Source organism: Coenobita brevimanus, chromosome 66, assembly GCF_032717465.1.
Source record: "Coenobita brevimanus isolate Jiangsu-jjx chromosome 66, ASM3271746v2, whole genome shotgun sequence".
NCBI lineage: Eukaryota > Metazoa > Arthropoda > Malacostraca > Decapoda > Coenobitidae > Coenobita > Coenobita brevimanus.
The window spans coordinates 15,689,096-15,714,424 of NC_137019.1; positions in this window are offsets into that span (position 1 = coordinate 15,689,096).

The following is a 25,329-nucleotide window of genomic DNA, read 5'->3' on the forward strand; positions in this document are numbered from 1 at the left end:
CAAACAGATGCCTGGAAAAACTAAACCAAAATAAAACCATGCATCAACCCCCCTCAAGAGAGAGAGAGAGAGAGAGAGAGAGAGAGAGAGAGAGAGAGTCACTGACCCATCTAATCAAGTTTGAACCTAATTGAAAAGTTGGGCGTTTAGAGTACATTTTTTTTTTTTTTTTCGTCTCGTCCATGTGAACATGTCGCCAAAAAATCACTCTGGTAATTTTTGGCTCTCTCCTTTTTCCTATTTAATTAAGTTGAAATCTAATTGAGAAGTTTCACATTTAACCACTTTCCAGCGAGGAAGTCTTTTTTTTACGTATACTTGCTATCCTTAAAAATATATATATTCAGCTTAGGACTGACTTTTCAAATGCAGAAATTAGATACAGCCTTCATTAACACCTTTTACTAAGAAGATAGTCTCATAATAGAAAAAATAAAATAGAAAAATAATAAAACCTGAGTGACATACCAGGGTTAAATTGGATTGGATTTTTTTATTTTTTTTTTTCCTCGTCTACGTGAACATGTAGACAAATTAATTCCAGTTTTTTTTTTTTTTTTTTTGTCGCTTCCGCATATGTTCTGTTTTTGATATTCTGTTTTTTTCGGATATGTTTCTTTTTGCATGTATATGATCTGTCTCTTTTTCGAATTGAGTCTGTTTTTTTTTTTTTTTTGGGGGGGGGGAGGGGGTAGTTTGTATCCTTTTTCCGGCAGTCTTCCATCAAGCGAAGAACGGAACCTCCCAGTCGCTCCTCTCTCTCTCTCTCTCTCTCTCTCTCTCTCTCTCTCTCTTCCGTCAGTTTCGGATATATTCTGCCTTTTTCGGATACATTCTGTCTTTTTCAGATTTGTTCAGTCTTCAACAGAGGTTCTGGATTCATTTTCGGATATAATCTTCAGTATATTTCTGATACGTTCGTTCAATTTCGGATAGTATTGCTCTTTTTCCAGATATATTGTACCTCTTTGGGATATATTTTACATTCCAATTTTTTTCCGTTTTTATTTCTCATATGTTTACATTTTCAGATACTTTCGCTCCATTGCCGGATATATTTTGCATTTTTTCGGGTATATTCTTATTTTTTTCTTTTATAGCGAACTTTTCTATATGTAGGATATTTTCTCTCACTCTCGGCTAGATTTTTTTTTTTTTCATTTCCGAATTTATTTTTTGCCCTTCTCGGATGTAATCTGCCTTTTTCGGATAGTTTGGCTCCTTTTTTTTTTTTTTTTTTCCCCTCCCGCCGCCACTTCGCACGTCGCTCCGGCCGTCAGCGTAGGCGGGAGGGGCGCAAAAATCACCGCTGTGTAAATACGGCGGCACTGGCACGTAAAACTCGGTGAAAAGTTCGGGGTAAACAGCTTCGTTTTGTGTCCGCATTGCAGTGACACGCAGGACACGCCACTGGGGGAGGGGCAGCTACGCGTAACTGGCGAATAAATGGATGGGCAGATAGGTAGATGGATGGATGGATGGGTGCGTGGATGGATGGATGGATGGATGGGTAGATTGATGGATGGATGGATGGGTGGGTGGATTGATGGGTGGATGGATGGATGGGTGGATGGATGGGTGGGTGGGTTGGTGGATTGATGGATGGATGGGTGGGTGGGTGGGTGGATTGATGGATGGATGGATGGATGGGTGGGTTGGTGATTGATGGATGGATTGGATGGTTGGATGGATAGATAGATAAAATGATATCGAGATAAACTGGTTGGAAAATTGACAAATGGGTGGATAGATGCATGGATGAATGGATAGAAAGACAGACAGACAGATAGATAGATAGATAGACAGATAGATAGACAAATAGACAGTTAGATATGTAAGTAGGAGGGTAGGTCGGTAAGTCGGTCGGCAAGAAGACAGACAGACAGAATAGAGAAAATTAGAAGAGGAAGGGAGAGTAATATCAATGATCGCTGATAGATAGATGGGTAGATAGATAAATGGTGTTCTCCCGATATTCTGCAATTGTTACTGTGCCATATGTCTGCGCTGTGTGCTGTGCCCGCTCGTTGTTGCTGTTCCTCCTGTATCTGTCTCTCTTGCCATATCGAACACTCCCTCTGTCTGTCTGTCTCTCTGTCTGTTAGTCTTGTTGCCTGTCTGTTTTTTTGTCTCTCTGTTTGTCTGTCTATCTTATCTGTCTCTCAGTTTCTATTTGTTGACAATAGGGTGTGTGTGTGTGTGTGTGTGTGTGTGTGTGTGTGTGTGTGTGTGTGTGTGTGTGTGTGTGTGTGTGTGTGTGTGTGTGTGTGTGTGTGTGTGTGTGTGTGCGCGCGCGCGTGTGTATGTGTATGTGTGTGTGTGTGTGTGTGTGTGTGTGTGTGTGTGTGTGAAAGAGAGAGAGAGAGAGAGAGAGAGAGAGAGAGAGAGAGAGAGAGAGAGAGAGAAGACAAACAGACAGACGGGCAGATATGACACAGCAACAATAGACCCTCAAAGCACACAATCTAGATAGACAGACAGGTGTTAATGAAGGCGGTGGAAAGCAATAACAACCTCCCAATAACACAAAGCCCAAAGATACAAGCACCCACACAGTTCCACGAGGAGAACAGAGTGGGAGAGAACAGAAGGTATAACACACTTGGTACACAGACACATTACAACAATACAAACCCATCAGCAACACAGAAATTACAGCAACATAAATGCAGAGGTTGACACGGCACAACACAGTTAACACCCGTATTGTAGGAGGCATACAAGGCTTTCCAGCACCAATACCTTAGCGATTTATCTTCAGTATTACACCCCAACATTCTCTTATATGTTATTCAGATCGTTCTAATACCATCATGACTTGTATCGATAACATGCAAGAAGATACTGAAGTGTAATGTGCAGAATTACTCGCTGAGGTAGAGGTGTTGCGAAATCTCCAGAGGTTGGGAAAACAAAGCAGGAACACCTAAGTGGTACAGCAACACAAATGAAGAGACTGTAACACAGAGCAGCACATCCAACACCCTCCCAGACCCGAACATAAAGACAGGACACCGAAAACAATATATACATGCACAACACTCCACAACAACACAACAAAAGGAGAGACTACTTATTAAACGCCCACCACCACTAGCATCTGCATAGCGTGGGACAGAAGCACACCAGGAATACAATAAATACGCAGACCCACTACGGAAACAAAGTAGCAGCAACACAGAGATACTAAAAGAACAATGCATAAATGAGATTACAGTGATTTAGTGGCAAAACAGCAATACAGGTGAAGGAGAAGTAACTCAACAAAATCATCACCAAGCGTAAGCAGAGAGGGTTAAAACACTAACTGCTTTTACATAATCTTGGCCTAAAATTGACACACACACACACACACACACACACACACACACACACACACACACACACACACACACACACACACACACACACACAAAGATAATAAGCAGAACAGACAGACATACAGGCTGAAACAGATGCAAAGACCAGACCGACCCAGAATGACACCAATAATAACACATCCAGCACGGCACAACACAGCCAGGCGGGAACACATTAGGAATTGAATAGAGACGCATCAGGACCCCCGCATTAGGGCGACCAGGAGAGCCATTCATGGGCGATTTTGGGCAATTTCTACCATAAACAAGACTCCACATCGGCGAGTTATTACTGGAATCCTTGTGTTAGGCTGTGTAACTTATATTTATCCCTCTCTAATGTTATGGATAATTATTTACTTTATTTTTCCTGCCTCCGGTCGATTTTATTTACCTCTTGTGTTGTAGGATTAAGTGCTAGAGAGGGACGCCTTCACGTGGTGGCACCGAAATAACCGGGCGGTGGAGCTAACTAGTTATACAAGCGTCCCTCAGCCCCCTCCCCGTCCCCCAAAAGAAGGATGGTGGACTGCAGGAGAGGGACAGCTTCAGCCTGCAGTCCACGGGGTTTACGTTTAGATGAACTTCGGCTTACTGTATTCAGCCTTTACTGAACGAAAGAAGTACCTGCAAGATTGAGTATAATCAAATAATGGTTAGTGTATGAGTGAGGATGAAATTATTTACAAACAATCTTAATGTACAACTTTGTATTAAGAAAGTTTGTGTATAAGACCCCTTGGGAGGAGGTAGGAATAGAAGGAGCGGTATGTTGGAAGAGATGTGAAAAAGGGACGAGTTGTAGTATGTAAATCATGTGTACAAAGACAGATACAAAGAATAATATGTGCAGATGGTTATACTTAGGGGATGAAATGATTCCGAAGGCTTGAGTGATGTGTGAATGGCTGTGTGGCCCATTTCACACTTCTCCCACTTTCAAACATTATCATTCTTTGTTTCTAGATCCCACCTGAACCCATCTGTAGGTGAAAATAAGAGTCAAGTTGATGATGATGATGATGATGATGATGGTGATAAGAAGAAGAAAAAGAAGACGAAGAAGAAGAAGGAAGATGAGGATGAGGAGGATGTTATGGCCAGCAAAACAAAACACCCTGGTATTAGCCTGAGTAAAGCTAATAAAAGCATTCGTACCAGCTGAAGAGTTAAGGCAGCAAAGCAGACAGTCCACCGATGAAGCAGACGACACGGGCCCTGGTCGGAATACAGGCAGACCACACTAACAGCGGCAGTGAATCAGGGGCTTAGGAGGCACGATAATGGAAAGGCAGCATTACTAGATTGAAGCAGCACTCCGGGGCGGCGCGGGAATGCAGCAGACCCAGCACTCGAGGAATCAGCACCGCGACAACAAGAGACGAACGGCGTGTAATCTGCAAGAATGTCGCGATTTGTAGTGACAGGAAGGAGTGCCTCGGGTTTATCACAGAGATCAGAATTAAGAACACGGCGTAAGGGTGTGGCCGCTGTGATCTATTGGGTGTGTAAATGAGTTTGCTTGATCAAGGTTCTGCTCAGCTTTAGAGAGATAGATAGATAGATAGATAGACAAGCAGAATAGCAGATACACAGATAGATAGGTAAGTAGATAGACAGCGCAAAATCTCCCTTTTCAAGTTTCCTGCAAAACTTGTCCCTTCCAAGGAAAGTTGAACACAAGAAAGCCATCATCAAGATAGGTTCATTGCGAGATGCCTGAACGCATTACGTCGAAAAGACAGGACTTTGTAGGGAGTGGAAAGACATGGATTTGGGAAAACGATTGTGCAGCTTACCAATTGTGTACAATCGTTCTTGGAAGTGATGAAACAAAGTCCTTCATTTTTAGTATACTTTGACAGCACTTATTGGCATGACTGTGTATGCGAGTCTGAAAATATAGGGCATTTCATATATTACCGATGTGGAGAGAAAAAGAATTAAATGTATGGGATATATATATATATATATATATATATATATATATATATATATATTTATTACATATATATATATATTTATTACATATATATATATATATATATATATATATATATATATATATATATATATATATATATATATATATATATATATATATATATATATATATATATTTATTACATATATAAAAAATATCGTATTTACACAGAGCAGCCTGTGCATGTCTGAGCGTAACTCTGAGAGCGTCGCATGTGTGAATATGTTTGTACATGAGGGCGGGCCGGCTCGACAGGCCTGGTAGCAACAGCAATATCCAGCAACGGGTGTCCGGCACTAACACAGGCAGGGAAGGTCATCTCCTGTTCACCACATACTGTATTTTGGTTGGCGCAGTCATTAGGGTGACGGAATCGGTTAAGAAAATAAGGACATATTATAAGATGACAAATTTTTAGCACGAAGCTTTCATGACTCACTCTCTTCTCAGTAAAATGGTACCGTATGGCATTGTCTGGAAGAGGATGATAGAATTATTGTTCCGAACGTGGGAGGGTTATCGGTGCTATTGCTGATACTCCCAGGATGCTGTGGCTTATTCTCATGTAAATAAAGTCGTCTGGTTTTAGATTAAATAAAATAATAGAATTGTCCGCACGATTTTTTGTTGCCTGCACCAAATATATTTAATTTAGGTAAAGTGCCAAGGCTCTAGGAGTTAAAATTAAGGCATCGTTGTATTGAATACACCTCAGAATATTTTTTTTTAAATTTTTTGCCTATTCCTCTTTGTAGTTTGATATAACAGTGAGAAGAAATAAGTCGGAATAACTGAGTTTAATTTTTCTTCATGTACCTCGTTGAATTTTTATATAATAGAGAGAGAAATGTTTTAGGAGTCATGTTTAAATTATTTTTGCATATACATGGTTGCATTTTAACATACTAGTCTGAGAATGCATAGTTTTTAATTTTTCTTGCATTTACACTTCAGTTCATTTTTATATAAGTAAGATATACAACAGGGAGAATTAATTACCGAGATGCCGCCAGCAACAATTAAAGCAGAAGCACCAGAGACCGGGAGGAAGGGAGGCAGGAAGCGAGGGAGGTAGATCCGCGGCTAGAGAGTAATATCATGAATTGCGGCACTCATTCACCGTAATGAGAGATGCACTGAAAGATTTCCCTCATAAACACAAAAATATCTCGTACCAGCAGTGTCCCCATTACCGAGGAAACTTGGAATGAGGGAGAGAGACCAGTGGTGCAGTGAATCGTGGTGGAATTTCGTGCAGTACTGAATATTCCTGCCCAGTCCTTTTGTTATCACAGGTGCTGAAGAGGAGCTCCTTCGCGCGGTGGCACCGACATGGCTGGGTGGCTCCGCTGCCTGGTTATGCAAACACCTATCAACTCCCTCCTTATCCCCTGTAAGGACGAAGGTGGACTACAGGAGGGCGGCAACTTCAGCCTGTAGTTTGCTGGGCCCACATTCAGATGAACCTGGATTTACAGTTACTACGGTACTACTACTACTGCTACTACAAGGTGATTACATTCATCTATAGAAGAACACTTCTTTGTGAATTGTTTAACACCCCGAGATTGCCACCGAACAATTTTGTTCGCCTTCGAAAGAAATTCTCTTAGTGAGGGAGTTAGCATCTTCACGGGTATACCATTTTAGTTAATGCAAGACCAAATTCTGCTCTGCTTACAAGTCAGTTTAGGGGTTGAAAGAGCTTAAAATATTCTTAGGAGAGATACATACTCACACTGAGGCATTAACAACAGTGTGGGAAAAATCCTTGTGGTGACCCCCTAATGAGGATTTATGTCAGTTTTATGGAGAGGGAGTCGCAGGGAAGGGGATTATCCTAAGAGGGGCGGTGGAGATTAGCGTGCTTTGTGTGAGGTGCGGCGAGGGAGGCAGGGCGGCATCAAGGCACACACACGCTGGACAAACACAAAGGAGGAGAGGGAGCAAGGAAGGAAGGAAGGAAGCTCGTGAGGCGGCTTCTGGTGGGGTGTGTGGATGGTCCCATTGGCCGTGCGCTTTCATACAGTAGATAATATGACAGTCAAGGGGTGTTGGTTGATGTGTAGTGTAGTGTGGTGTGGTGTGGTGTGGCGTGGTTTAGAAGTGTACTGTGGTGTAATCGAATGTGGTGCGGCGTGGTTCGTTAGGGTGTGGTGTGGTGTGGTTCGATGTGGTATTGTGTGGTGTTATGGTGTGTGGTATGGTGCTGTGCCGTGGTCCCCCTAGCTGCACCCTCACCCAGTAGATAATGAGAGACAGTGTAGTGAGTCCCCAGGGGAACGGAATAGGGCTTGGAAGGAGACACACTACCTTAACCTGTTCAGCCAGAGACATGTTTTATGATTTAACTCGCACTGTCTCTGTCTCTGTCTCTGTCTGTCTGTCTGTCTGTCTGTCTGTCTCTGTCTCTGTCTCTCTCTCTCTCTCTCTCTCTCTCTCTCTCTCTCTCTCTCCCTCTCTCTCTCTCCTCCTGTTTTGTGTCTCATTATCTTTCTCTATCCATCCCTTTCTTTGTTTCCTCTTCATTTCTACTTGCTATCATCCTTTTCTTGTTCCCTTACCCTTTTCTTACTTTCATCCTAATAATCCACTCCATAAGCTACATTTTTGTTCTCTTTTCTCCCTGTCCTTCTTCTCTCTCCTTATTATCCTCCTTTTCCTTTCTCCCGTCTTATCATTTTTCCTTTCAGTCTCATAATCATCCTCTACTCCTCACTTCGTACCATTGCACCTTCCCCCACGTCTGGAAACGCCCCTTTGTCTCTTACTGCACCCTTAGACCTTTTTCATCGTCTAATCTAGTTTCTTAATCTTCCATCTGTTTCATTCTCCATATCGTCGTTCTTCATTACCTCATTTCACCTTGCCTTCTTCACACCTTTCCAAGTGAACCAGCACTTGTTTCTCTTATGTTGCCTGCTTGTCATTCTCTAACCATCCTCTTCTTTGGCTTTCGTATCGTTTCGCCTTTTCATGTTCTCCTCGCTTCTTTCCCCGAGGAATTGTGTCTCTCTCATTTCCTGTCTCTTTATCATTCTTTAAACATAATTAATTTTAGTTTACTTATCGTTTCTCCTCATCATATTTTCTTCTTCTCACCCTTTTTTTTTTTCTTTTCTACCTTTTCTTCTCTCTCCGTATTATCCTCCTGCTCCATTCTCCCGTTTTATCTTTTTTCCTCCAATCTCCTTATCATCATCCTGTACACCTCACTTCGTCCCATGGTGCCTTTCCCACTTATGAGATGGCCCCTTTGTCTCCTGGATGCCCTCAAGCCCTTTACTTGTCCCTTATTTTAGTTTGTCTCTTCTTTTCCTTATGTCTCTATCGTGGACTTTAATTTCTTCACATCCATCTTTTCATGTTATTTCTCTGTACCTTCCCCTATTCAAACATCAATATCTTACTTTAATCTCTTCATATTGATCATCTGCTTCAAGTTATCTCTATCTTTTCGTGTTCTAGCATCCGCATCGCATTCCCCATTTCATTTTCTCTCCTTATCCAGTTTCCCTTTCATTCTCCCTCTTTATCGCTTTTCCTTTCTCAATTCCACGCCTCACCTCGTGCCATGACACCTTTTCCCACTTACGAGAGGACCCCTTTGTCTCCCCCTGGACGCCCCCCAGCCCCGCAATGGCCCAGAATAGCATGTTTACAGGTGAGAGCATTCGGCGGATCCTGCTTGTTAGGAGGTGATGCTGGCTGTGGGGCCTTGTCGTCTCTATACCTTTCGTTTCCTTTGAGTTTTGGATCTCAGTTTTTCGTCTTTTCGTCGTCTTTTGGCAGCTTTTCGTCTCTAGGATTTTTTTCCAGTTTTCTTATGCACGTTCTTCTGCTATTTGTCCCTCAGCCTTTTTCGAATAGTATTTTGTCTTTCGTAAATTTTTCATATGTTACTCTTGGCCTTACTCTTCTCTTCAACTTTTTCGTCTTTTCTTTTTCTTTCTTTTTTTTTCCCCTTCTTGTTTCTCCCTTCGGTTTCATCTCTAAGTCTTTCGTTTCTTTTTATCCTTTCTTATGTTGGAGTTTTGTTGTCAAAGAGTTCCGTCTGTTCGCCTTTCATGTCTGCTCTTCGTCTTTCCTTAGCCTTTCGTCTCAAAGCCTTTTGTCTGATAACCTTTCATGCAGATATTTTTGTTGTTATTTTTCTGTGTTTATCTCAATAACAAAATTGTGTTGGCTGTCAGTGAAGTTTTCCGCCGTATAACTAGTATGAGTGATTGGTGGAGTGTGTGTGTGTGTGTGTGTGTGTGTGTGTGTGTGTGTGTGTGTGTGTGTGTGTGTGTGTGTGTTGGTAGAGGTGTAAAGGGGAGAGGAAGGAGGAAGTGTGTGTGAGTGAGGGGATGTCAGAGCCGCTCATAGGGTACGTCCAGCATCCAGTAAGTGATATTGAAAGGTATTGACCGTGGGATTTGGACTGTTTTGTAAGTACTGTTCGACACACACACACACACACACACACACACACACACACACACACACACACACACACACACACACACACACACACACACACACACACACACACACACACACACACACATCTCCCTACCTCAAACAAACACCATCACCCCTCCTCCACACACACACACACACACACACACACACACACACACACACAGCCGCGTTCAGAAATTGGTATTGGAGCGCATCGTGAGGGACGCTTATGCTGGGATGATGAGGTGCAACAGAGCTCTCGCGTGCAGCCTGCGACACCGTACTTATTAATCCCTATATTACAACCACCACCGCCTCGGCCTCGCTAATGCTGACGCGGTTTTCATGGCGGAGATGGTAGGAGAGGTGGTGGTAGTGGTAGTTTGGTTGTGGTAGTTTGGAAGGTCTGGGTAAGTAAGGTTGTGGTTCTCGTGGCTTTGTGGTGTTCATGACAGAGGCGATAGGAGAGGTGGTAGTGGTGGTAGTTAGGTAGGTTTTGTTAAGCATGAACGAAGTAGTACGTTCATAAATAGTCTAACCAAATATTGATGTTGGTAGGAGTGTTGGCAGTAAGGAACGTGGGTGGCTGTGGCAGTAGTAGTTTAGTTACGTGGTGGTGATAGGAGCGTGGGTAGGTAGGGACGTGGTGGTAGTGTGACGGCAGCTTAGGGACGTGTTATTGGTTGTTGATGCAGCTTAAGCCAGTAGTGATGACAGAAGCGTTGGTAGTCAGGGGCGTATTTTATGAGATACGGCAGCATTAGTAGTGGTATATGCGTTGGCAGTTTAAGCTCGTGCTAGTGGTGATAACGGCGGTATTTAGGCATGTGGTAGTAAAGGTATGTACGCTGGTAATTTAGACAAGCGAGGATAGTGGTGAAAGGTAACTGCACTCAGGTGATGGAAGGTGATGATCCTTTGTACCATAATTGGGGACGTTGTTTCTAAATTGATAGGCGAGAAATCTGAATTATTAAAAATCTGTAGCACCCCACTACGTTAACCCCGGGAAATGGCGATGGTAATTGGGCAGTTGTGGCGGCGTAGCGTATGGATGCAGTTAATGGAATGAGAGTGTGGTAGATTGTGATGTGCGTGAGGGCCGTAAAGCGAGGGGTTTAGTACCGGTTGTCCTGTTTGCAAGGGACCCTGTGATTACTGGCATGGCTGAGGCTGGTGGTTGAGGGGACTTGGCTTGTGAGACTTGCATTTGACTGGAGTAGATGAGAGTGAGAGGGCGCGTAAACTAGAGACCCTCAGTAAAAAAGAACTGGTCACTTTCTGCCACCATAGTGCTTCTCCTGTCGGTCGAATCTCCCGCATAGGCCTGAATGCACAAAAGGCGGCTGGAGAATTTTCGATCATGTAATTTCATAAGGGTTGAAGTTCCTCATGTACAACAAAATGTTTTAGACTAGAGACAGTCTAGCCCCAGGCCCCTACTCCTCGCTGGGAATTATATGGGACTGTTTGTTACTGTAATTGTCAGCCTGGAGGCCCTTACACATCGCAGGGAGTGATATGAGACTGTTATGACTGTTATCATTAATGTTTCAACTGTTTCGACAGTAGTGCTAGTTAGTGATAAAATTACTTCATTGCGCCAGTATGCATATTGTACAATGGACTCATCGTAGCCACATACTGAAAACACCATAAATATAATATACAAAGGCGCAACCGCACTAAAATGATAAACACATGAAGGTTATACTATGAACAAGCAAATGCCCTCGTAGCATGCAGACGCCCTTTGCAACGTTATTGTGCCTCTCTAAATAAACCCCTAAGCTACTGTTTTATTCCTCCTGGGGTCAGACGATTTAGAGGGGGCTTTGTCTATCACATCCAGTCCTAAAATCCCTCCAAAGCTGAGTAAAATCGCCTGGAAGCAGCAAAAATTAAGTAGCTCCCTTCAATTCGAGGATGTCTTTTTTTTTGTCATTAACCACTCCTGTACGAGTCCCAGGCTGAATAAAATCGTCTGGAGATAGCAGGAATAAAATGAATCACCGTACGTAAACTGTTAAGAAGGAAACTACTCTCTTAGTACACAATCCCCCTGTAAACTGACATTACTGTGCCACTATACATGAATTAGGCAGCAACTGTACTCTCGCTGACAATTTTGGCGAATATTATCGTGTTAATGTTGTAAATCACTAGTTAGATATTACCTTTAGTGCCGTAATAATAATAATAATAATAATAATAATAATAATAATAATAATAATAATAATAATGTGTTGATATTTTTATTATCGTAGTTAACAAGGGTGGTTATAATGGGTGTGAATTGCTTTACATGGTGCTACTTGATTATGGGATAATCTCTCTCTCTCTCTCTCTCTCTCTCTCTCTCTCTCTCTCTTATGATGTTGATGATGATGATTATGATGATGGTGATAATAATAATAATAATGATAATAATAATAATAATAATAATAATAATAATAATAATAATAATAATAATAGTAATAAACCAACAACTGCCAAAATGGTAAAAAAAAAAAAAATAAGGTCAGAGAGAAAGAACCACCACACTGGAAACGGATGCTGTGACAGGCGATTCCTTTGGTGGCCACTCACCCAGGATACGTTTCTCAGTCCCGGGAAATTGTCCTTACATTTTCAACTTAAGAATATTTGATGTGGCCTCCAGATACCCAAACCCCAGCGAAAAACACGATGAAATAATGAGATATGTGTTTTTTTCGATGTATTTTTGTATTGAAGGGAGCCCAAACCCAATGAAAAACACGGTCGGATGATGAGATGTGTGTTTTTTAGATTATATGTCAGTGTTGCAGCGTCTATGTTATTTGCTCTTGCCAGCGTCAGACTAGTTCCTTCACATTAGGGTTTAGCAGTGACATAGCCTCCAGAAACCAAAATTCAGTGGTAAACATGATCAGATAATTTGGAAAAAAGATTTTAAGGGGATGCTTACATTGCATAAAGTGTACTTAAATTATGGGTCATTTAAGTATTATGTTGAGAATATTGTTGTGTGGTGCTGGTTTAAGACGAACGATGCTGGCCAAGGACGCCCTCACGTGGTGACACTGATAGAACCGGCCAGCTTCGTTGTCCGGTTATAGAAATATCCCTCAGCTCCTTCCCCACCACACGAAAGGTGGATGGTGGATTGCAATAGATGTACAGCTGCCTATAATCCATCGGGTTCACGTTCAGATGAGTCTGGGGCCACAATAACAACAGGATCTATATAATGGCTAACACCAGACGAGTTAATTCAACGTAGGAGTGGATCCCCTTTCTTTAAAGTTTAAGAAGTCTCTAATAACTCATTCAAACCATGAGAAGTTTTAACTGTTTTTACCCTGGATACTCCTGGACGATTTTTTTCCAGCTTTGGGGCGGCTTCCGTTCATCTGAGGGTACATTTTAGAGGAATTATTTTATATCATGTCCTGTTTTACTGTTTGGGACTGCGGGGTTCTAGAATTTCATTATTCCTGAAATTTAACCCATTCTGTCCCATGACGTGTAATATATTCTCTTTCTGACTCCAAACAAGTGAATGGAATCAGCCTGTAACATCTTCAGTGTGAATGGTCGTTCTCAAAATCTTCTAATTTTGGCAAGCATCAAATGAAAGATCAGTGCTCGTATTCAAAGGTCCAGCAGGAAATCCCCGCCCGATCCTGAGCATCCCCCGTGATCAATGACAGCAATTCGCCATTAGTATCGCCCGCCACACACCCACCAGAGCCAAAGCCCAACCACGCTTTATGGGCACTAGCTAGTAAGTGTGTCTGGCGCTGTTTTGATTCTGCAACAAAAATTTATACTGATTCTATCGTGGGAAGTGATTATTTTGTTTCCAAGTGAAGGGACATAGGCGTGATGAAAAAATATTACAAAGGAAAACCATAGAGTAAGAGAATTGTCATTACAGCTTAGTTTCTTATGTGAAGGAACGTGGATAAGATTAATAAACAATACAGAGGAAAATGACAGGGCAGGAGAAGTATCATTACAATCTCCATCGAAAATGGGCCATATCCCAGTTCATTCATCAATAAAGTTAATATTCCCTGCTCCAATATGCAGGCGGCAGAACCGTCTAGACTAAAGAACTGTACAGCCAAGGATATTAGTTCGCCAAATATGTACCAGCTTCTCCATCTCCCTGCCTTCTGCTGGCGAGGGTTCCTAAGCTGAGAGACTTGATGTGGTTCGAAGCCTATAAATGTGTTTCTGATGTAATGTGTAATGGAGGAATGTAACACATGGGCCGTAACTGTGAAATAAAAGCTATGGAATATTATAAGAAGTTATGTTTATGTCAGTGAAATATAAGACGTTATGCCTGTGTCGCTGGCTGTGCAGTATTTTTTTAAATTGATGTCCTCTGTGAATAGCATAGAAAATTTAACTACGGTATCCATTGCTTGCGTCAGTAAATTTTTTAAGTCGATGCCCTCTCTGAATGTTACACAAAATATAGCCTTACGTAGATACTCTTTTTGCTAACCATTTCCACGTATCTCGTTTAGTAACCCCATCTCTGTAAGTGTCATACCCGCAAATGGTAAGTCTGTGTTCGCCTCTGGTCTGTCAGCGTTAAGAGGAGCGTCTCACCCTAGCTGCGGGGCGTGATATTAAGGGCGATGGTAATCTGGTTAAAGGAGTCCCCGAGGAAGAAAAATCCGAGGGAAGAAGAGAGGGTAATCAGTGGAGTACATTGGCGAGAGGGGCGAAGATGTGGTACTGCTTTCATCACAGTATTTGTTCTGGCCAATCTTTTAAGACTTCTGTAATTATAAAATGTGTTTGAAGGGAGACTGGTGGAATTTATATTAATGTTACTTTGCTCTTGCTTGAGAGCCACGACAGTTTGGTGGTAGAGTGTTTGAGTACTGGGTTCGAAAAACAGTACGGTAAACATTTTGAGTGGACGTTTGTAGTTGGTCACTTCCTGTGTATGCATATGTACAGGAGTCATGAGCATGAGTTCGTTGATATTTCTCTGCTGGCTGTGGCAGTGATACGTGTTACATGAACCTTTTTTATGTGATAACAATATGAAGCACATAACAAAGGATGTGAAAAATGGATGCGCTCTGTCACTGCGGGAGGAATGAGAACTACTGAAGACGGGACAAAATGCTGGCAGGGGACTGACGGTGAACTTTTGGTGATTACTGTACGCACTCCATCATTTTATATCAATCATATACACATACTAAAACACACATAAACAAGGCCATTACAGCTACTACTTTCAAATGCATCACTCTCCATACAGACGCGCCTTCGCTATTCATACTTTGGCAGAATGGAGAAAATTTACTTCTGGTTCCCTTTTTGCCCTCCTAAGATTCTCGTGATAGTTTATCTGATTTTTTTTTTTCTAGTTTCATGTTCCTGCTTCCAACTCACACAATGCGTGATAGTTTACCTGAGTTTTATTTGTTTGTTTGTTTTTTTCTAGTTTTCATGTTCCTGCTTCCAACCTACCCCATGCGTGATACTGGGTGTGATGATGATGATGATGATGATGATGATGATGATAATGACTACAATGAGAACACTGATAACAGTAATGATGATGCTTTGTGTTGTGCTTCTTTCCTCAGCGTTGTCGAGATATTCAAGCATTTAAGCGCCATTATTTGACAACCACTTCCCTCAGTAATTAGGCCGAAATTAGCCGTACTGGTGGTCACGTTACTGGTAATTAGGGCCGGCATAATGGGGGAGAAGCAAGTTGGAAAAGTGTGTTAAAGTGCAAATTCGACGCCTCTGCCCTTAATTTGTCCTCCTGTCTTCCCCTTTATGCTGATGTCTAATTTCCTTACCTTTCTTCTCTTCCTTTTTCCTCCCTTTTGTCTGTCCGATTTTCTTGTTCTGTCTTCCTACTTATCTTTTTCATTTTCCTGTCCTCTCCATGCTTTTCTTGTGTGTTTTCCTTGTTCCTTCACAGTTTTCTTGAACCTTCCCATCGTCTGCCCTTCTGCAGTTTTTGTTTTCCTGCTCTTGCCCTTCCTTGTCTTCCGTCCTTCTGCCCTTACTCCTCCATTGCCCTGCTTTCTTGCCCTTCTGTGCTCCTGTCATTCTGCGCTTGCTCTTCCTCTGCCCCTAATGTTTTGTATTATTGCCCTCGTTCTTCTTCTGTCCTGTTCTCTTTCCCTCCCACGTTTTTATCCTGTTGCCCTTTCGTTGCCATTGCCCATCTTCTGTCTTCACTTCTTGACCATCTTTTGCACCCTTGTCCCACCTATCTTGTTCTGTTTTCCTGTCCTTTCTTCCTCTTACTCTCGTCCTTCCTCTAATTTCCCTTATTGCTGCCCCTTTCCCTTTTTCCCTCCCGTTTTCCCCTGAGCTGAGCAACAACAACAATTCCAATAATAGGTAACGTCACTTTGGAAGCGTGGCACGATAGCTAAGAGTCTTAAAGTGGGGTTATTGGCACTTGCCCTCACTGCACTCCAAACTTAGCTCATTACACTCTCGTCTCCCGCTCTCCTACCCCAAAGACCCACTTTTTTCTTCCTCTTCTCCTTTGTCCTCGTGGTCTACCCCTTTTCTTGTATTCTGTGTTGTTGTCATTTTTTTCTTTTTTTCTGTTCAGTCTCCCTTCCCTTTCTTCGTCTATTGTCCGATTCTTCTTCCTTTGTTCTGTTCTTTTGTCCCTCTCTTTCATCAGGCCTTACCTTGTACCTCAAAGACTTCCCCCCCCCCCTTTATTTCCTCTTCTTTAGTCTTTCATCCTGCGCTTTCTTCTAATCCGTTGCACTTTCCTTTCTTCTGTTCTGTCACTTTGCCTTCTTGTCTCGTGCTGTTTCCCTGCCCTTTTTCCCTCCCCAGTTCAATTTCCCTTTGTTCTGTCTTTCTGTCATTTCTCATCTGTTCTATGCTCCTGCTCTTTTTCTTATCCTCATTTTAATCCTGTTCTCTTCTCTTGCCCCTCCATTTCTTGTCTTATCCTCCTGCCCTGTCCTCCAATCCTTCTGCTTCTTGGTCTGTTTACTAGCCTTTCCTTACCTCCACATCACCCTGGGATGGGAACATTGTGACTATATTTGTGGCTGACATATCCTTTCCTAAACCTTACCTGAGTACCTACACAGCCTCCTGGCCTAAAGAGAAGGTTTCTATTTCTCTACTACAAAGCTAGTATTTTCATGGTCTGTTATTTTCATTCATCATCTTTATCATCATCATCATCATTAACAAAGCCATTTATCCCGCCTACAGGAATTACGTTCATACCCCATTACAACATACCCCAGCCAAGGCCAGACTCAGTAATACGTTCCTTCCCCCACAGCCCAGGACTTGTGGCGTTGTGTGTGGTAATAACTGGAATAGGTTTCACCTCAACTTCCCATACCAGTCTTATCGTGTCTCACACACATTTTTGACCAGTCTTAATGGGTGTGCCAGTCCTCCCTTGCCTCCGTATAACCCCTTGAGTGAAGGGAAGAGTATTACGTTTCATGCCATCTATATCCAGACGATTTTATTCAGCTTTTGACGACTATTTTTGACCATCCCGAATGTGCGTTGGTCTTGAATGGGTTTAACACTTTGAAGTGGAGGACGAATATTATATATATATATATATATATATATATATATATATATATATATATATATATATATATATATATATATATATATATATATTTATATATATTTGTCTCTCTCCTGACAATCCCCAGACCATTTTATTCAGCTTAGGAACACGTCATTAGGGCAAAGTGATCTGTGAGTGCCATTCTTCCCGTGGTTTGGTGTAATGCGTTCCAGATCCCAGCAACCTGGTCTGATATATCCAGACCATGACCTAGCCTACTGCGTCTAAGTTTCGTCCTTACCCGATGCAGTGGCTGCCCTGGGTAATCTTACAAATACACGTGGCGGTCCATATTCTGTGCTTGTAAAGGATATGACCCTCTAGTCACTGTGTGTATATATATTTAGAAACAGACAGATATTTAGATAGGTAGGTAGATCCACACTTATATCTGAATACATAACAGTTACCCCACTGCTATAAAAAGCACAATCCATATTTATAATAGCCTTTTTTAAAGAACTGGCAATCGTTATAGTAGATAATATTGATAATTCGCCGAGTTTCATTTCCCTCCTCCCTTGCTCGCTCATAATCCATGTTTCTTATTTTCGCCTTTCCTCCTCCACCTCCTATTCCACCTCTTCCTCCTCCTCCTCCTTCTCCTTCCCCCCTCCTCCTCCTCTTCTTCCTTCTCCCCCTTCTTGCATTGTCTCTTGTTTCCCATACTCTCACTCCTACACCTTTCTCAGCGCTTATGCCTGATTTTGGCCTGTTTCCATTCTCTCTCTCTCTCTCTCTCTCTCTCTCTCTCTCTCTCTCTCTCTCTCTGTTAGACTTTGTTCTTATCTTTACCCTTCCCTATCTCTCTTCTTCCTCTGTCTCCCCTCTCTTCACTGTCCTCTCACACTTTCCTTTCCTTTTTGTGTCCTACTTTTATTGCTACTCCTTTCGCTCTTTCATTTTCCGTCTCGTGTTCTTTCTCCTTTTCTCTCTTCTGTCCTTTTCCCTCTCTTCCTTTCCTTTTTCCTGCTTTTTCCAATTCCTCTTTTCCCTCATCTCCCCCATTCATGTCCTCAGTCTCTCTCTTCTCTTCTCTTTCCCTTCCCTTCTCCTCTTTCCCTCCCTTCTCCTCTTGCCCTCCCTTCTCCTCTTGCCCTCCCTTCTCCTCTCCCCCTCCCTTCTTCTTCCTTCCCTTCGTCTCTACTTTCCTTTTTTCCATTCACCTCTTTCCCTTCTCTTTATTTCCCATCATCTTCCCATATCCACTCCCCTTCCCTTCCTCCCTCCTTTTACGTTCTTTTCCTTCACTTCTTCCCTCCTCTTGCTCCCCTCATTACCTTCTCCTTGTCCAGTTCCCTTCTTCCTCTCGTCCTTTCCTTTCTCCCACCCTCTTCTCACACCCAGACACCCCGCGTATAACACAACTGTGATTCACGCCTTCACGCTCCCTGCACCCGGGGACCATTACTGCCTTACACAAAAGCTCATTAACAAGAGCCTCTAGATGGGGAGGGGGGTTACGTTTAGTCAGCAAATTCAGTCATATTTCCGATTGCAATATTCTCGTACTCTGAATTTCGGACTGGTGCATGTGAGGTAAATGAATTCTATAAATGGTAATAATTGTACATATCTGTTTTCATATATTTTTGCTGTATTGGAAGTAAAAATATCAACTGTCGTCATTCACCATTATCATCATCATCATCATCATCATCATTATCATCATCATCATTTTCATCATCATCATCACCACCATTTACATGCCTCTCTTTTGTTACTCCCTCCTTCTGAATTATGTGTTCCTGAATGCGAGGTAACCTAAGTGAGTATATAGTATTTTATGCATTAATAATATACACCGATGCTAGAAAAACTAAACCCACCTATGGAAATGTCGTTCACTGGGGAAGTACAACAGATTTTGCCCAACTTGGATCCTGAGGAATGAATAGAGACCAAACACATGCCTGTATTGTATGTGCTCCGTCTCTGTATGTATTCTGTATGTGTATGTCCGGTTCCAGTCGGCCTGAAAATGTTCTGCCTTTTCATAAACATTTCCATATTTTTTTAATGATTTGTCCATTTGAATACTTCGCGGCTTGGTTATAAGTTGTATGTATGCACGTGTCTGTCCATATCGTTGTGTGTGTGTGTGTGTGTGTGTGTATGTGTGTGTGTGTGTGTGTGTGTGTGTATACGCGTGCAAGTGCATTGGTCAGCATTCACTTGCACAAACTCTTCCATTCTCAGTGGCCGAACAAGAAACTTCCTTTACCCGATTTCGAGACCATGTTACTTGTCCGGGGTGCGGGGGCAGAAGGAGGGAAACTGCTTAACCGTATTTCCCACGAGACTCATTCTTATACTTAACTGAGTTTCTCGTCTAACTCCGCGGCTTTGCAAGAGGATGCATGTTTCCTTAACCTTGTGTGTTTCCTGCATTTGGGGAGTTCGTGGATATTGTAATGTTTCAGTGTGTGTGTGTGTGTGTGTGTGTGTGTGTGTGTGTGTGTGTGTGTGTGTGTGTGTGTGTGTGTGTGTGTGTGTGTGTGTGCGCGCGCGCGCGCGCGCGCAGTAGATGTATGTTAGATATATAGATATGTTGGTAGGTAGGTAGGTAGGTAGATAAGTAGTTGTATAGATTTTTTGGTGATGACTGGAGGGATAGATAGATGAACTGGTAAGGAGAGAGACAGACAGAGAAATCAAAGAAATCATTACACGAAATTACTCTTACACTTTTTCCTATTTTCTCAACACACACACACACAGCCCTTTTTTTTTTTTTCTTTCTTTCTTTCTTTTTTTTTTTTGACGTGTATCAAGGCATTCTTATTCCCCCCAGTATTTCCTCTCTCCCTCACACTGGCTATGATAAAGCGGGTTTGCAGGAACGGAATCGGAAAAGCTGCAAGCCATGATCGAAGTTTTTCCCTTTCTTTTTCTTTCCTTTTTTTTTCGCGTGTCTGTAAAAATGGTTTGCTTAAATGACTGAAATTATAAGGAGGCTTGTATAGCTTATGTCTTTGAATTAAACAGCATCGTCATTTCCATCTGGCAGTTTTTTCATTTCTCTTCTTTTCCTTCTCAGGGAAGCGATGCAGAAATAATATAACTAAAATAGGTAATGGATCTAATGCTTGTTATGATTGCTTTCCATTTAATCCCTCGTGATATAGGAACAACAAATAAAAAAAAATGTAATCAAATCGCTCTCATGAAGATAAAAACCATGATATGACAAAATATGGGAAACTAAATGGAAATATATATTTAAGGGTTGAGAACAAAGATATATTTTTGTATTTAACAGCGTGTCAAAAAAAAAAAAAAAGTTACACGTGCCTTCTGCTAATCCTTCACTAAAGAGAATCTCCCCTAGGCTGAAAAAAAAAATGTTAGTGCCGTAGCAGAAAGGAAATTGAAAACGGACATTAGACGATCAAAAAGTCACAGTATATGAAGCTAAACACACACACACACACACACACACGGCTTTATGTTGCTATGATTTTGTTATTGTCAGAAGTGCACATCCCCTTTGATCTTCATTCAGGCCGGGCTTGTCCTGAATGTAATTAGATAATCCTGTCATAACGAAGGCGATTTATTCCTATACGTTCTTTTTTTTTTTTTTTTTATACAGAAGATGAACAAAGGAAGGAAAAAAAAAAAAAAAAAAACAATCCATACACCAGCCTACAGATCAGGTTCAAGTGATTTTAATTCTGCATTCTTTTTTGATCAGTGCGATAGATTTCAAAGTTCTTCCGAGACAAATAAACTCGTCTGACCTTAGCTGTAATTCAGTGAAGGGTTTATATCTCGCACCTAAAATGTTAGCTAAAAGCATCTCTCGTGTTGTAAATTTTCCAGACAGTTTTTGTTGACTCGTTGTTATGACGATTATTTTATTCTGGCTATCCCTACGCTATTTTATTCAGCTTAGTTGGAGACCTCTCGTAATTCTCTCTCTCTCTCTCTCTCTCTCTCTCTCTCTCTCTCCCTCTCTTTGTAACCGAACAGAATTGTTATGTTAATAATATGAGGCATATTTATAACCACTGCAGACCGCTTGAAAGGTATGTTTATTTTACTGCATACTGTAATATAATCTAGTCTTTTGTAAGCGAATGTAGTAGTTTATTTACCTTTATATTTAATACAGTACTGTGATGCGTTATAAAGAAATTCATTGTTAACGGATGCAGTGAATGTGGTAATACTTAGGGTGAACTGCTCTGAGCTGGAACTACAACGTTATACCAGTGTTGTGCTGTTGTGTGATGTCAGGTGTAGTGTTGTGTGGTGTTGTGTGGTGCTGTGCTGTAATCTCCCCGCTGTGTCCTGCACCATTGTGTTGCTGTATGGAGCCGACAGCCAGCCAGGTTTTATGTGTTCCGCAGTATGGCTTGTTTTGTATACTCGTATTTTGCAGAATGTTGAGATGGTGAACGTCTCTCTCTCTCTCTCTCTCTCTCTCTCTCTCCATTAACAAAATTGAGTACTGAAGCGGTAAAGTTTTAATATGCAAATTAATCACAAAGGAAATAGCCCCAAAAGATCACTAAAAAGGCCGATCAGGGGTTGACGCTTAGTTTATTTAGTGAATTTGGTTCCCTGGAGGAGTTTATGGTATTAATAATTAACCTGTTGAGTTAGCTGTTTCCGGGTGAATTTCCAAGGCTTTCAAGTTGAGTAAATCCTTGGCCTCATCCTAGTCAGCTATTTTTATACACACTATCAGGCTTCTGCGACTCAGCTGAACGAAGTCGTGTGGGTCAGCTGAAGCAGAATACTAGATCTGTGAAAAAGTCAAGTTAGTTTAGTGCAGTGTATGCATTATCCTCGCCCCCACACCCTTTAGAGAGTAATTGATTTTTTTTAATGATTTGACGTTACCTAGAATTCAGTACTAAAGTTATCCTTACCATGAGAGGGCCACGTTAGTTTAATGCAGTGTATCCATAATCCACGCTTCCCCCTCTCCACCCCCCGTGCCACACTTCACTTGATTCCCCTCAGCTTTAAGCCCTGGCCCTGGTCGCCTCGTCGTATCCGGCTCGCACTTCCGTTCAGCCCGCCGCCCTCAGCGTTTTCCCAAAGCCGATTCCCCTCACCCGGTACCGGACACATGACCCCCCCCCCTCCATCCCCCTCCCTGACACAGAAACCCCCTGACCCCTCACCCCTACCCCCCGGCAAACACGTCCTCCCCCCCTCCCCTGCAAACACTTCGTCTCTTACCCCCTCTCCTTCAGTTCCTCTCTTTCTTTCAATTTCACCTTTCTTTTCCGTTCATTTTTTTCTTTCCCCGTCTCTCTCTCTCTCTCTCTCTCTCTCTCTCTCTCTCTCTTTCCCCTTCTTTCCATCTGCTGTCTACTGTTATCAGTCTGTTTATCTATTTATCTGTCGATCTATCTCGCACATACTCTTTGCCATTTCTCATTCCATTCGCTGCTTGCTGCCGAAGTCTCATTCCTTGTTTCCTTCTCTCTCACTACCTCCCTCTCTCTACTCTTCCGCCCCTCCCCCTCGAACCAGGACGGTACCTCCAAAACAAGTGTGTGGTGCGCCAAACAAGTCTGGACAACAGTGACACAAAACCACGAAGCATTTCTAGGTCAACAGGACATAACAGAGCCTAAATTATATGTGGCCAGAAAATTATGAATTGTGTATCTGTACCATTGATTTTTTTGTTTCATTTATTGGTAATATGTAGGAGATCGTATTTAGTCTCTTGCCTGGCTAATTGTAGATGATGATGATGATGACAATGATGATGATGATGATTGTGTGTGTGTGTGTGTGTGTATGTAAGCTTGTGAAATCTGTAACTTGCTACCATGCATGATAGAGAAAAATATATATATGTATTTGAATGGGTCGGCATCATATCCCCGTAACTTGATCTTCCGGGACTCACACAGAGGCGGTCAGGCGGAAGCTGGAGATTGAGTGGCCCATGACACCCACGCCACACTACCACACACACATGCAACACACACCACACTCACATACGCCATTCATACACCACACCACACCACACGCACCTCACAGCACACTTTCACCGTATCCACTTCACACGCCCCATTCACCCCTCACACCACACTCACACATAATACTCTACCCTACACTCACACCACACACTCACACCACACTCCACAGTTACTCCTCACCCACATTCTCCTCACGCGCTGCACCCACACACATTCACAAATATTGGTGAAATTGGAAACATTTTAAGTCTAATAGCAAAACAGACCGCGAATGTTTATAATTTACTATACAGAAAGCCTAAGTGTTTCCTAGATGCCCTTACAATAAGCGCGGAAGACTGAATGAAGGCTGAGAAGGAGACAGGCAGAGAAAGGGTGAAGGAAGGATGAGGCAGAGACGAGAGAAAGGGGGAAGGAAGGGTGAGGCAAAGACGAGAGAATGGGTGAAGGAAGGGTGAAGCAGAGATGAGGGAACGGTGAGGCAGAGGATGAGTTATAGGAAGGATGAGGGTGAGGCGAGATAAGAGAGAGAAGGACAGGCAGGTAGAGAGAAGGGTGAGGGAGAGACGGGGTGAAGGAAGGGTGAAGTAGGCTGAGAGGGAAGGGTAGGAATATTGAGACAGGTAGAGGGTAGGGTGAGGTGGATGTGACGGAAGGGAGAGGGAAGTTAGAGTGGTAGAATGAAGCGTTGGGTAAGGCGAGAGAGAAAGATGAGATGTTAAAGACAGTGATAGCCGTGAGGTAGAGGTAGGCTGAATGAGATAAATAATGAGATTGTGGCGAGAGGGAAGGGAGAGAAAGGTTATAGGGGTAAAGGGAAGGAGATGTGAAAGGTGAGAGGTGAGGAGTGGATGGGCTTGTCACACAGCCTGACACTGCGGGAGATAAGTTGGGTGAGTTGTGTGGGGCAGGTAGGGAGTGTGTCCGTACCTCACAAACCACAATACCTAAGTTCCCTGTCATTGTGCGTTTGTTTCTACGACAGAGGTTCGCATCCTGGGGTAAAATTTCTACTAGTGAGTGAAAAAAAACTCATGGTGAGGGTAAATATGTTATGTTCAAAAAAATCCCATGAGTGGGGTTGAATATATTTTTTTAAATACAGTTCTGAACCATTTCACACGCTTTCAAACATTAATACGACTGGTGATTAAGGTATTATATCTGTATCTGTATGCAGTATTTATGAACATCAGTGCACTGTATTATATAGATGGATAGATAGAAAGATAGATACATAAATAGATAGATAGGTCGATAGAGACAGATAGATAGACAGATAATCATTGGGCTACCATGACGAATTCAACGTGTTACTTAAGATGCTGAGAAATCCTTAACAGTATTAAAAACAAAGTAATGGCTAGGCAGTGTTTTGGTCCCTGCCCGCACAGGTTGCATCTACCCCCAACCCAACACAGCAAGAGAGAAGGGAAATCAGAATACAATAATTTTCACTCAGCGCTCCATGGACTGGGTTGTCAGACGGTGCAACGTTTAATATGACCAATTTATGATCACTTTATCCAATTTATGTTTAATGTAAGCAATATATATTCACTATGACCAATTTCTGCTTCCGTGTGTGTCGCTTGGCGTCTGATGACAGTTGATTTGCCGCACCGAAATAAAGTTATGCAACGTAAATTCCATTGAACATTTCCGCTTTGTGCTCCTGATGTCTGAATTAATTCCAATGCAGTATGTGAATTATGCGAATAAATGCGTAATTAAACGCACTCTGCTCCCCCACCCATGACCGGCATCCCAAACTCCCCTGACTGTATTTAGCACACTGTTTATTCAGCACTCTACATTCCAATGGGGGTGTGGACTGGCCTCGTGTCCTCGCGTGGCCGCAGTTTATATTCACGTTTCCGTCCTCGCACTTAATACCAGCAGTTTATGAAGTTGTCCTCGGCGTCCTTTTGACTTTTTTTTTTTTTTTTTTTTTTTGCACTATATTGATGGCTTGTTCTTTCT